Genomic DNA, 13,932 nt, shown 5'->3' with positions numbered 1-13,932 from the left:
GTTTGCCCTACCCAACCATACGCAGGCTGGTCCCGACTCCAAAAATAATTGATTTGTTTATAATTTGGATGTTTAGATTATTGCAATCCGATAAGAAATCTGAATTCGAAGGTTTATTATTTTTGGCTTTTTAGTTTCTCCGTGTTTTGTAACACGCTTTTTTTTTTTAAGGCGGTTTTATTTTTTGTTAAAAAGTTAATTTATTTGTTGATTTTTAGTGGTTCCTAGTGATATTATATGTATCAGTCCGAATATATGTACAGTAGTGAAAGAATTGTCCTTTAACTCCTAACCATTGAGGAGTTGACCTTCCATCATCAGCTCAGCCACATAAAATTATTATCATCAGGCGCAAATACTGGTGCACCTTTGAAAAATACACAAAAAACATTACATGTGTTAAAAATAGGGTATTTTTAAAATACGTTTCCACGGTAAGGGTTAAGTGACATAACATAAGTTTACAGGATTCTAAATCATTAAGTTGTGTATGTTTATTAATTCAGCGAGTAACGTCGATAGACGAAGCATCTGAAATCCCTCATTCATATGCGGGGCCCGGTGAGCTAGCCCAGTTAGAATTAATAATGCCTGCCGGCCGGTTCCGCCGTGTTATATTTGCCCAATCAACCGTCTGCCCCAATCAGGAATTATCGCGAAGCGCTTACATCGAATCGATCTGTCGCAAGAAATTTAACTTTGTACTGAATCGAACGCCCGTGTGAGCTCGCTTCATCTCCATTGCTAATACTCGAACTCGCAAACAAGGGGAGCACTCGTACCTGGGAACTGACTACTGTGAAACTAGGTCTAGAAACTATAATAATCAGAAATTACGATACAAGTGAAAAGAGGAAATTCGAAACGAGTGGCGATAAATTAAAACAAGACTCAAGGGAATGTTTTAAATCTACACGGGTTACGAATTAACTCTACGCACGTGCGACGTTTGCAGTAGATACATATGGCCCTTTAAAGGTTCGACCTGACAAAAATAGTACTAGGTACTTTACGAACTAGTGCGGGAAAAAAGAAGTTCGAAACGAGTGGCGATAAATTTCCTTTGCGAAACGAATTTCCTTTTCAGACGTGTATCGTACGACGTTTTTTAGTACAGATGGCCCTCCGAAGTTTCGACTGGCATATAATGAACCACTTCTCGCTCTAGTGCGTAAAAAAAACACCATCTGTACTGAAATAGTACGTTACGTACGTACTCGTGTCGATTTAAAACACGGTCGTGTTTTAATTTATCGCCACTCGTTTCGAACTTACTTTTTTTCGCACTTGTATCGTACGACGTTTTTCAGTACAGGCAGGCAATTATGGTCGCGCGATAAATGATAAAATAGCAGGCCGTCCCTATCGCACTATTTGTAAGTGCGATAGGGACGGCCTGATATTTTATCGTCTATCGCGCGACCATGCTTCCCGTGCTGATGACCCTCCGAAGTTTCGACGTGACATATAATGAACCACTTCTCGCACTAGTGCGTAAAAAAACACCATCTGTACTGAAATAGTACATTACGATACAAGTGCGTAAAAAAGGAAGTTCGAAACGAGTGGCGATAAATTAAAACACGACCGAAGGGAGTGTTTTAAATCGACACAAGTTACGAATTTCCTTTTTGCACGTGTATCGTACGACGTTTTTCAGTACAGATGAGCCTCCGAAGTTTCGACCTGTTATATAATGATCCACTTCTCGAACTAGTGCGTAAAAAAACGACCATCTGTACTGAAAATGATATTTATTATATTTATATGAAGAAAGTGAAGAGCGCCCCAAACGCTAACTTACTAGAATTATTTTTACAAATGTTCCGTGATGTTTACGCAAGCAAAAAAAAACTAAATCGAAATCGGTTCATCCGTTCGGGAGCTACGATGCCACAGACAGACACACACACAGACAGAGAAACAGACAGACACACACACACACACACACAGACAGACGTCAAACTTATAACATCCCGTCGTTTTTGCGTCGGGGGTTAAAAACAGGGATTCATGACAAAGATTAGAGAGGCCAAACGAAGAAAAAAATGCAGGGCCACAATACCAGACAACCTAGAGTATCTAGACGGTAGATAAGTACCGGACACCCGTTTTAAGACACCTGTCGCTTCCCACGTGCGATCCGGCGCAAATTACACGGTGTGCCGTAACTTGGACGTGTCAAATCAATAACTACTTACTCTATTTTCTATCGCGAAAAATCGTGAAAATCGCAGTGACATCGATTTGCACGACAAAGACATGCATTTTTGTAAAGTTATACCCGTCTAAACTGTGCCAAGTTCTGTCAGTGTTGTACAGAACTTGGCACAGTACCATGTATTGTTGTTTGTAAATTATTGTTATTTGTTAATTTACTTAGGTCGTATCTTTTTTCGGATTCGCGTTTAATTTCTGGATATTTTTAATATGTCTTGTATGTGGGGGGTAGCTTTTGCACATTGTAATTTTCCTCAGTCACCTGTTCACCACGAATGCTGTAAAGTGTTCGAAACGTCGGGATGAATTGTAAATTCATTATACGCGATATGATCCGTTTCCATAGTTTTATTTCATATATTTTATTAGTTTAGAAAATAAAATAAGTACTTAAATCAAGTGCAAAACTAAATTAATTCTATATGAAACTTTTCGTCAAATTCGTCGTAAATGAGACTCCGTTAAAAGGAATGGTGGTTATATGTATAATGCAGGGCGAGTTTTAAAATTTTATTTTCTAGCTATAATATTTCACAGGATTTTCAAAATTAGATGAGGTAACTAATTACACGAAAATTTTGAATTCAGTAATTAATAATTGTCCTTTTCTGATCGTTTCAAAAGTTTGCGTCTCTGAAACTGATTTCTCGATTTTTTTGTCATGGTACATAAATACATAACATAATATTTTCAGATAAAATAGAGTGTGACTTACTTGAGCAGTAACTGGATATGCTTCGGAGTAGCGAAATCAATCGTAGATCAGCCAACCGCTCCAGTCAGCATCTCAGCACAGGAGCACTGCAGCCGGAGCTCCGCTGCCGCCGCCCTGTCGCTGCCTGGTGCACGGAGCGCGGATCACGGAGCCGTAGCCACGATGCACGGCACCAGCACGGACTCGGTGACACGCAGCACGGAGCGCGGAGCCGGCACGGAGCGACGGTTGCTGCACTGCTGCTGTCCCAGGCTTGAGTAGGTCTCGCTTAGATCGCTACTCCTAGTCGGCCACCTATTACAATGGAATACATAAATGGGTTACTACTTATGTGAAACATTTTATGTACAACGTGTAAGAATTAACTTTCCATACATATTTACTTAATATATTAGAGGTATAATTACTATGATAACATAAATTTCTACTCGAACTTCCTGAAGTAACTGTCAAACTCTTTGTATGAAAGTTACGCCGTGCCTTGCGTGGGCGATGGTCGCGCGACCGTCGCCGTCGCGTCTCATACTTCCATATCGATAAGGTTTGATTTCGTATGCGTCGCATCGCCGTCGCGCGACCATCGCGCGACCGTCGCCCATGCAAGCCACGGCGATATACTTATCATTAACAATTGTTTTATTTTCATTGTTTAGCATCGTGCTCGTCATTTCATTTCAAATTACCTTAGAAATTATTCGCACATGCTTGTGGCTATTATGTAAGAAAGGTAGCGTGAGAAGAAAAAACATAAAATAAAGTCATTGTGAGTACGCTTATCATGTGACATGTCAGATTTCTAAGACGCCGAGAAACTATCCAAATATCCGAATATTAGCCAATAAAAAACCATTAGAAAGTTGTCAACTAGTTTTTAAAGACCTAGCAATATTGACCCTCCCTCTTAATACATTTTCGAAATGTGTACGTTTGTGAAATTACATAGTTCTTTCTTCTTACAAGCAAAAGACCGCCATGCAAGCAAAGCCTTTAAATCTCCGCCATAATAACGACCTTTCCCTGCCTAGCTCTAACTTAATAATATTGCATTCTGGACCACAAATGATGTGTATAAAAATCTATAATAAACTACCCCTGTCCATAAAGCAAATAGAAAAAATACATATTTTCAAAAAAGCACTTAATAAACATCTTGTACAAAAATCTGATGACGTACCTATCCATCAATAGTCTATAATACAATATATACCTACCATAATTTCTCTATTATTTAATTGTAATGTGATAAATAATTTGATCTCGCTAGTGTACCTAGTAGAAGTTAAGTAATTAAACTATTGTACCTAGTAGTAGTTCAGTACCTAGGTTAAGATTGCTGCGCCCTTGCAGGGTCCATATTCTGTACCTAATTAAGATATTTATGTATGCAATAATTGCTTATGACTTATGAGCTGATGAACCAAACGTCTGCATTTACAGTATATTCCGCCCATATTATTGTGCTGTATTCTGGCGAACCGTATGCTTGTTTGCCACCGACGTAGTATAAAAAAATGGACAGTTTTGTTTATATTGAGTATTCTGTTAGACGGCCGCCGCTATTACTCCGGGGCTAATCGAATTGTCCCGTACTTCACCGTTTAAAATATTTTATGAAATAAGGTTTAAATGGAAAATAAAGCCTAGTGTGTGTATGTTTATCGTCTGTCATGTGAAAACTTTTAGGCATATGAAAGGAGCTGGAAAACCATGAGGAGATGCTGATTAGCCAAATGCCTAAATTTAGGTTTCCAATCAGTTTATATTGAGTAGTAATATTAGACGGACGCCGCAATTATTCTAATCGAATTGTCTCGTGGCTATCTAATTTGTTATAAAATGAGCTTTAAATGGAAAAGTATGTCTTATCGTATGTGCACACAAAAAGACCTTTAGGCATTTCTAAGACGCTGAGAAACAATGAGCTGGGTGAATCCACGTAGGTAAAAGTAACGTGAGTCACGACTTCATTGAGTGTTAGTAACACTTATTGAGAGATAGATTATCACTTGAACTTGCGTCATGAATAAATGTGAAAAATGCCATGAAATCGTGACTCATGTTACTCTTGCCGCGGATTGACCCAGCTCATAAGGCTAAATGTCTGTATGTATTTATTGTGTTAGACATAAACTTACAAAATTTAAAATTCATTTAAGAATAGGTATGCTTTGCAAGAAAAAATCCAAAAATACAGCCACTGTGTGTACTTATGTCTGTTTTATCAACGGACATGCAAAACTTTTAGGCAAACCACCAGCTGATGAGCCAATTGCCTGCATTTACGTTTCCATTAGTTTATATTGAGTAGTTCTGTTAGACGGACGCCGCAATTATTCCGGGGCTAATCGAATTGCCGTGTCGGGCGCAAGACGCGGGGAGACGCCGGACAGAAGCACCTGAATGCCTGTCTCCTCACGCACCCACATCCATTCAGAACACTAATTGAGCTATATCTAATCACCTCACCTATTTATACCTGTATCAATTAAAATATCTTTTAAGGAAATTTTTAATATTTTGATAGATAAATGGAGTTATATTGCAGTTTGTGGTAAACAAAGGCACAGAAAACCATCGCGCAGGGACCTAAAATTATTTCAATAATGTTTATTTATTTCTTCATTTTTAGTGGTTCCTATTGATGGGCATTTTTAGAATTTGGGTCCCCCCAATTAGCGTAAGTTGTTAACAAAAATTAACTCGCTGTCAGTTTTGTCACGACTATTAAAAATAAAATTTGTCTAAAAATTTACTTTTTTTACATTTTTAATGTAGATTATCACTTAAAGTTTATGTCATTAACACAAAAACAATATTTTTATTGAAATTTAATGCAAATTTAATCGTAGTAAATGGAAATCCGTGATCTCTGCCTACCCCTCTGGGAAACAGGCGTGATTGTATGTATGTATGTATGTATGTATGTATGTATTTAATGCTTAATTATCAAAACTGACAGTGAGTTAATTTTTGTTAACGACTTCTTACGCTAATTGAGGGGTCCCAAATTTGAAAATGCCCTGATATTATAAGTAGCAGTCTGAATATACGTACAGTAAAAGAAATTTTTCTAATTAATTCATTGGTAAATTAATGATTTTTTTTCTAGTTGGATAACGTGTCCATACCTAAATATCATGAAAAAAAAATTCATATCACAATACACCACTACGTTTCAAATAGGTAAGTTAAGCTTTTAAAAACCAACTGCGGTCAATTTCTTGCATAAACCAAATCCTTAATACCGATCGAATTAGCTGCAGCCGCAGACAATGCACATTGCACAATAATGCCGGCCCAGCTGTGTTAGTGCATAATTTTATCAATTCTCTCTGCACCCCACACTGTGGCCTACTTAGGGACCTCAGCCCTCGCGGGGGATGCTCGAGAGCCCTACATCTATCGATCTAGAGTATCCGGTCACACTCACTGTACATTTGACATGTAAAGTTTTTAATGTCGTATTTGTCTGAAAGGGTTTTAATAATGATTGGAATTAGGTAGTTAGAAAAGAAAGTTTAACAGGTATCTCAAAAGTGGAACAATGTACGAGTCTTAGGTATGTTGTAACATGAAGCGTAATTAAGAATTAAAAGAAAAAAAAGTAAACTGGTATAGGGATTCTTATAGTCTCTTAGAAAATTAAATAATTTGAAATCAATATTTTAAAATATAACTAACACGAGTACTTGAATGCGTAATAAAATTGTGAACACAACTATTGAATTCCACATAAAATTTTTGGCCGAAGCAGTGCGTAATATATGTCAGCGTGTTGCTCCTGAAGTTGTGTCTGAGGCCACGGCGAAACGATGGTTCCAGCGGTTTCGTAATGGCGACTTTTCATTATCAGATCAACCTAAGTCTGGTCGACCGGTGAAGATTGATGTAGCCAAATTAAAAACCTTAATTGAAGGAGATCCGAGGCTAACGAGTCGTACTCTTGCTACCGAGTTAGGCTGCTCTCATGTCACCATAGAAACACATTTATACGAGTTGGGAAAAAACTACAAATACAGTGTTTGGATACCGCACGAACTTGATAGAGATCAACTAAACCGCCGTGCCGATATCTGCATACAACTTCTGTCTTTTCGCCGCACATTCAACTGGTTGGACCATCTTATCACTGGAGATGAAAAATGGGTCTTATATATAAATCACACACGCAAACGTCAGTGGCTAGCTCCAAACGAAAAAGAAATAGAGGCACCAAAAACAGAGCCTCACCCGAAAAAAGTTATATTACTTTCTTACCAACCCAATATTATGACGTGTTCATCAGTTATCCACCACAATGAGGGTATTTAGACTACGTAGGAGGAAGATCGCCATCAAATATTATGTTTAATTTTATTTATTTATTTAAAACTTTATTGTACAAACTTACAAAAAAAATGATTATTACCAATTTTCAACTGGTATTAAATTGAACTCTGATTTTCTTCAATTAAAATGTTCAAAAATTTCAGGAATATTTATTTTATGAATTTTATGATTGATAAGTATAAGTACACACATTTAAAATCTTTCGGCGAGTAGCCTACGTGAAATGCCGTTTATCGTCTATTAATAGCTTGGTTGTGTATAAATAATGTCATACTACTTAATGAAAAATAGCTACAAGGTAAGGCTTGTGCATGCGATCCTACTCCCACCAATGCATATCGAATAATTCTCGTCCACAGATATTACGAGAGTCTTTTCCTAACGCAAATATTGACTTGCACTCAGCTGGCAGAAGGAAAATGTATTTATTATTATGTACGGAGTATAAATTCACTATGCAATTTAAGTGTTCCTTATTTCACTCGTTAGTTGGGCCCGTAATGGCTGGTGGCGCGTGCAGTGAAATGAAGACAGCGTTTTGCGAACTCATCGTTTGCATTGTAATATCCTGACAATGTTGTAAAAAGAATACGAATGTCATTCCAGTTTTGTGAAATGAGCATACGATCGGACCATAGGCAAAACATGTTATCACACGGAACGGAATGATAATGTTCATTTATCTCAAATCATTTTTAGAATTAAAAAGGTTTTGCCGCTTTGAGGGATCTAGTTATTGACTTTTTTCAATGCTTGTTTTGGAATAGTTTATTGCCCGTGTAAAATATTAACAAATTAGCGAAAAAAGGTAATAATAATACTGAAACACCATAACTTTTTCGTATGACAAGAGTATGTGTGACAGACCCTCACAATGCTCAGGATTCAACGTATGCCCACGATGTAAATACATATAATTATAATTTTGGTCCTTTGTAATACAATCTACTATGTATCTCAAAAAATAAGGCGTCCGTGTACATATTCATAATAAAATTCTATGAGTAATATACTACTGTATAATACTGAGTCAGCGCTATATCCAATTGTATAAGTCATTTTTCACAAATCTGAATTGAGTCAGTACCAAATCAAATTAATTGTTTAACGGCGACAAGCTAAGGTTTTATTACAACATATCCAAATACAATTATCGCCATTGGCAGCAGCCCATAATTCAAAATCTCTGCTGTCTGCTGACCTCATATTGATGTTGATTCTTTCAAAGAAAGGTATTTCGTTTCAACTAGGTACTTTCTAGAACGCAACACTAATAGGTGAAAAAGCAAAAGAAAAAACAACAGTCATGAATAGACATAAGCGAATCCCCATTAAACAATGCCCATCAAATCTAGCTAAAGGCTGTTCACCTTATTGTCATTCCCGACACGTCGACAATCGTGCTTCGTTCCACGATTCGCGCTCGTGAGTCCGAATCTGATCGTGTATGGGGAGCCTACGCTACAACCTGTCTTGTCTGTCAAAGTCGTTATTTTACCGTTTTAACTATGCATATTCGGTCCCCTTTAACGTGTACCAGGTAAGGGTTATTTTCAAGAGCTACGCGTGGCTACGCTAAGCCCATTGTAGCAAACAGTACAGTCTGGTGGGTAGTGTGCGTGGACACGAGGCGCATTCAGACCGACAATAGAACAGTAGCAGTTCAATTGTTCGTAAAGAGTCGTTCATCGTCTCTTCAGGGTTGCTCCAGACTAATAACTTACTTTAGCACAAAGATACAGACGAGATATCTGAATAAAGAATATCAATAAATATACACTAATTTTGTTGTTAGAAATAGAAACTTACACATGATGAGTAATATGTTAAATAGATACGTGAAGTTCTTCATAGAAGTTTGTTAACAAAGATTCTAAGCGAATACACTATAAGCGCGTTTTCACATTATCCGATCCGATATCGGATGTCGGACCGATATCCCATACATTACAGGCACCATCTTGGATTTTTTTCATTGATATCCTTCCGACATCCGATATCGGATCGGATAATGTGAAAGCGGCCTAACTGTCTCATATGTGATATGAAAAAGAGTATGGTGACTGTACATTTATACAGTGAACCCTATGAACCCCTTAAAGGCGTCGTGAGTTGCTGCGCGACACACGCGTGTCCAAAACATGCGTGGACTAAAATACCTTCACGTTTCTATTAACGCGTGTAACATAAAGGTTTGCTTTAAGGAATATTTTTGATTTCAATTACAGATATTCTTGCCCGGCAATCTACAAATCAAAAGGAGCTTTTAATATCTTGACCATTTCATATGAGAATAACACGGAAGCGAAGAGTAATTAAAATTGTACGGTATCGGAGAGCAGACGGAGAAGCCAGCCGGTTAATATTGCATTGAGGGCGGGTGCGTGTGTGCTGTCTGTGATCGGGCAGCCGCAGCCTTTGTGCGATCTTACGTGGACGGCCGCTGCCCATTGTTGCTAGAAGGAAGCAAAACCCCCATCATACACCAATCAAACTTTTAAGACGCGATCAATAGCCGCCCTCAATGAATCTCGCTTTTGCAGTGCTGGTCGAAATTTTGACGAAAGTGTGATTGCACTATGATGAGGAGAGTGGACTGATTAAATATTTATTTAAAATCACTTTGAAAATTTTATAAGAATACAATTGTGTTAATTAAACCGGATAGCCGGATACAAACTATTTTTAACCTTAACCCCTACGCAAAAACGACGGGGTGTTATAAGTTTGACGTGTCTGTCTGTCTGTCTGTCTGTGTGTGTGTCTGTCTGTAGCATCGTAGCTCCCGAACAGATGAACCGATTTAGATTTAGTTTTTTTTTGTCTGAAAGCTGAGTTAGTCGGGAGTGTTCTTAGGCATGTTTCATGAAACTCGGTCTACTATATCGCGGTCGGGGGCTTTTTCAAAATTGTAATATTGTGGTTAGGTTATAAATAAATTTGTGATTATTTTACTTATTTGTTTTTAAATAGTTCGAGACGAGGTTGGGATTTAATATTCAGTTAATAATAGAATGAACTAAGCTAGAGGTTTTTAAAATTATCTGAACAAACCTTTATTGACTCTAACAAAATAAGAGGCTGTCCAGTTTTTTAATCTTGTCAGGTCCTCCCTTTATCGGTTGATATTACAAATACATGATTCAATCGCCTCGTTGCAGTCTTGACAATTATTATTTTCGAATTATAGGTAAAAAATGGACGGTGTGTTAGGTGTGGCTACACGCGTAAATACCGGCGTAGTAATATTTATTAACTTTGATTTATTTATTATGTAGGAGGCAGCGCAACTGTTATTTCGTACCTAATTATTTTATAAAATGTTTATCAGTTATCTCCTCTCGATTAATCTCTGGACCGACATAAATGGATTAAAACCAAATCGAAACTTGTTCCTATACTTACAAGTTGCAGCTGAGTTGCAGTTCATTTGCTCCGGCCCCAAGGTTTGATTTTGCGCATGAGATCTCGAACCGCCAATTGAGTGTGTATTCCCTAATAATAGGTTTACCACTTCTCATGTTAAGTACAATACATACTCATTTACTCACACATACATTAAAGGTAAAACAGTTAAAAATAAACTTGCACAAAATAACGTCGTTCCAATTTGAATGAGCAAAAGTATGTCGAAACCGAATCCAGCGGGCGCGCCTATGACGCATGACCGTACAAACATACAGCCAATAAACTATTACTTTATTATACCGACGCCCTCAATAATCATTAGGCTTTGTTAAACATTGGCTCGTCGCGCTGGCTTTACGAGTATTTACTTTCCTGCAAAACGATGTCCATAGTCCAAGTGCCGGTGAGTAGGTGCTCCGCGGGATTCAAGTTACGACTACCAACCATGACTTTTCCCGTATTTGCCAAAGCCGTTCAATATCGGTTTTATGTTGCCAATAGGACATGCATACCGGTATGTTACGAACTACCGAAATACTGAATATCGGACCGATAATTACGATATATTATTACTGGAATAACTAAAGAAGCCATTTCACACTAGCGTTTTATACAGGCGTAAGGGTAACAATATGTAGGACATCTTACACTTTGTTTATCTTATACGGTGTTAAATTATTTTTGATATTAGTAAGTACCTATACATATAGTCCGTGCACCATATACCTCTAATAGTAGAAAATAATGAGATCCCCACTTTTCACGTACCTAACTGTAATGTTTTAATCGTAAAATGCACATTTGACTCATAATTACTGTAATTTTAGTCGTAGTGCCAGATTATCATTATATCCATATTTCTGAAACCGTTAGCTTTTCAGGGTTTCCTTAGCCATAACTTAGATTAGGTAAGGTTTGTCTTATGGCAATCCTAAAAGTTTTTGAGAAAACCCAAAATATGTATAACGTAGGTTTTAGACGAACAAAATTAGTACATTACGATACAAGTGCGTAAAAAAGGAAGTTTGAAACGAGTGGCGATAAATTAAAACACGACCGAAGGGAGTGTTTTAAATCGACACGAGTTACGTAATTCCTTTTCGCACGTGTATCGAACGACGTTTTTCAGTACAGATGGACCTTCGAAGTTTCGACCTGCCATATAATAAAATGAACCACTTCTCGCACTAGTGCGTAAAAAACACCATCTGTACTGAAAAATACATTATTAATAAAAACTTAATATTTGATATTAAAGGAGACCCGTCGCAAACACCTTCCCTTCCGATCGGTAGGTCGTGCGCTTGTCACCCGCGACACGCAGCAACACCAAACAACTTCCCTATAAACAAGCGTTGATTAAACACGACTCTAATCTACATGGCACGTACTGCCGAACGAGGAGAGCCCCTAACATAAGTTTTTGACTGTGTATACTAGCAAACGTCACGGACAATGTATGGAATTGTTGTGACTATTAGATAGCCGTTTGGGGGCACTGTTCACTTTCTCTACAGAATTATTGTCATTTTGCGTGGAATTTATTACACCTATATTATTAAGCTAGAAACATGATGTTATTGCTACAATTGTAAACCATAAAATATAAGTGTAGCGTATTTTACAAGACAAAAAACAAATGTACATGTGTTACAAAACAAAACAAAGCATACATAGGTAAGTATTAGTAAATACCAAAGTAGTATTCTCAACATAGGAATTAGTTAAGTAATTTAAGTACATAAATGAAATATCTTAAAGATATTGGTCTGTTCCGAGATCTTTGCGCAAGGCGCACGGTAGCTGGTAGCGAGGTTGCGAGGGGGCGTCAACAGGCAAATTGGTTTTTTTATCAAATTATCCTACCTGCATGGTAAAAGGTAATCATTTCGTAATTATTAGTCTTGCGTGCACTTGTACAGCAGCTCCAAGGAGTATATATTTTTATTTCTTTTCGATTATAATACCATCACAACAGTTGAGTGTTGGGTATTTCGTTCTTGGATTAAAAAAATAGCAAGAACAAAAATATTAAAATCTGACAATAATTTGAGCATTGCGAGAGTATGTGTACTTATTTGCGTATGATATCATTCTCATGTGTTTTTAGAGCTTTTATATGTTCAAAGAATTTAAAATGAGTTTTATCGACAAACATAAAAAAATAAACAGTACCCATCACTGACTATCAGTTTGCCAGAAAATAACTGCAAGCCATTTAATTAGATGATATAAAACTTTAATTAGCTCCGTTAACTCTGCCACTTTCTACTTCTAACTGGCAAGCCAAGATACCATACTTACGTTAGTAATTTATTATTAATCTGTGACTATACGGCGAACTGGCTCAAGGTAAATGGGCTCCTTAATTTTCACTATCAAGAGAGCTACTACTAGTGGTCTACTGGTCAAACACCGCTAACCGTCTTTCGTGAGCCGTGGCAAACAAACCGAGACAAGGTAAGTAAGAACATTTTTTGTTACTCTTATTTATATCAGAAAATATAATAATTGTGGCGAGCTGACGGTGAGTGGCGACACCGCGGACCCCTATTTCAGAGGACCCATTTTTATGGCCCTCGCCTCTGAGCTTGCCTTAACCGACCGGCCAGAGTGGATTCGCAAGACCGGGACCTATGCTCCAGGTTGGAAGTGTAAAATGTCATAACGCCGGCGGCTTGCTGAACGGATCACCGGAATCTGGCTACCGCAGTCTCACTTCTCGACAACCTCTTAGCCTCTCTTCAAGTGTTGGCCGTTTTGCAGGGCCCACTCAATGAGTTGGCAAGTCACCGCTTGTCTTCTACAATTCCGAGACTAATTGTCACGGCAGGTGTTCGATAGTCTCCTCCCATAGCCCAAACCAGTCCATCCAATTTGCAAAACAATAGCCTTATGACCTTAGTTCCCATCGCATCACAAAAGTGTTGCACTGCAATAGTCTTTGCACCTGGCGGGGACCATCTTCGGGTGTATCACATTGTGCGCTCGGGGATGCTATCCGCCACATCTATCCCTTGCCTTTAGATTAAAGTGTCTAAAAGGGCCTCTGTGCTGTTGGCTTCGGCCCCACACATGCCTCCCAAAAGTCCGGGACCCCGTGGTCCCGAGATATGGTAAGACATACAAATAATAATAATAATATTCTCTATTGTGCACCATACAGCAAAAAAAATACACAAAAGATGGATCACGCTTAAAACCTAGGTTAAAATATCTTGGTCGACAGGATGTAAGGCCTCACCCGGTGAGGAACTAAG

General features: G+C 38.0%; 1 protein-coding gene across 2 annotated transcripts in view; it reads right to left on the bottom strand.

The window, feature by feature from the left end:
- The window catches only part of LOC125241398 (protein bric-a-brac 1-like), a 312,087-nt gene extending 309,044 nt beyond the window's left edge, over positions 1 to 3,043 (bottom strand). For both annotated transcript variants that reach the window (XM_048149863.1, XM_048149864.1), the window contains exon 1: positions 2,936 to 3,043. The gene's annotated coding sequence lies outside the window, so the exon portion shown is untranslated. The remainder of the gene's footprint in view (positions 1 to 2,935) is intronic.
- Positions 3,044 to 13,932: the final 10,889 nt, after the last annotated feature.

This window comes from Leguminivora glycinivorella, chromosome Z (genome assembly GCF_023078275.1).
Source record: "Leguminivora glycinivorella isolate SPB_JAAS2020 chromosome Z, LegGlyc_1.1, whole genome shotgun sequence".
Taxonomy (NCBI): Eukaryota; Metazoa; Arthropoda; class Insecta; order Lepidoptera; family Tortricidae; genus Leguminivora; species Leguminivora glycinivorella.
Note: the sequence above shows the minus strand (reverse complement) of the source record. Positions and strands in the feature narration are given on the sequence as shown.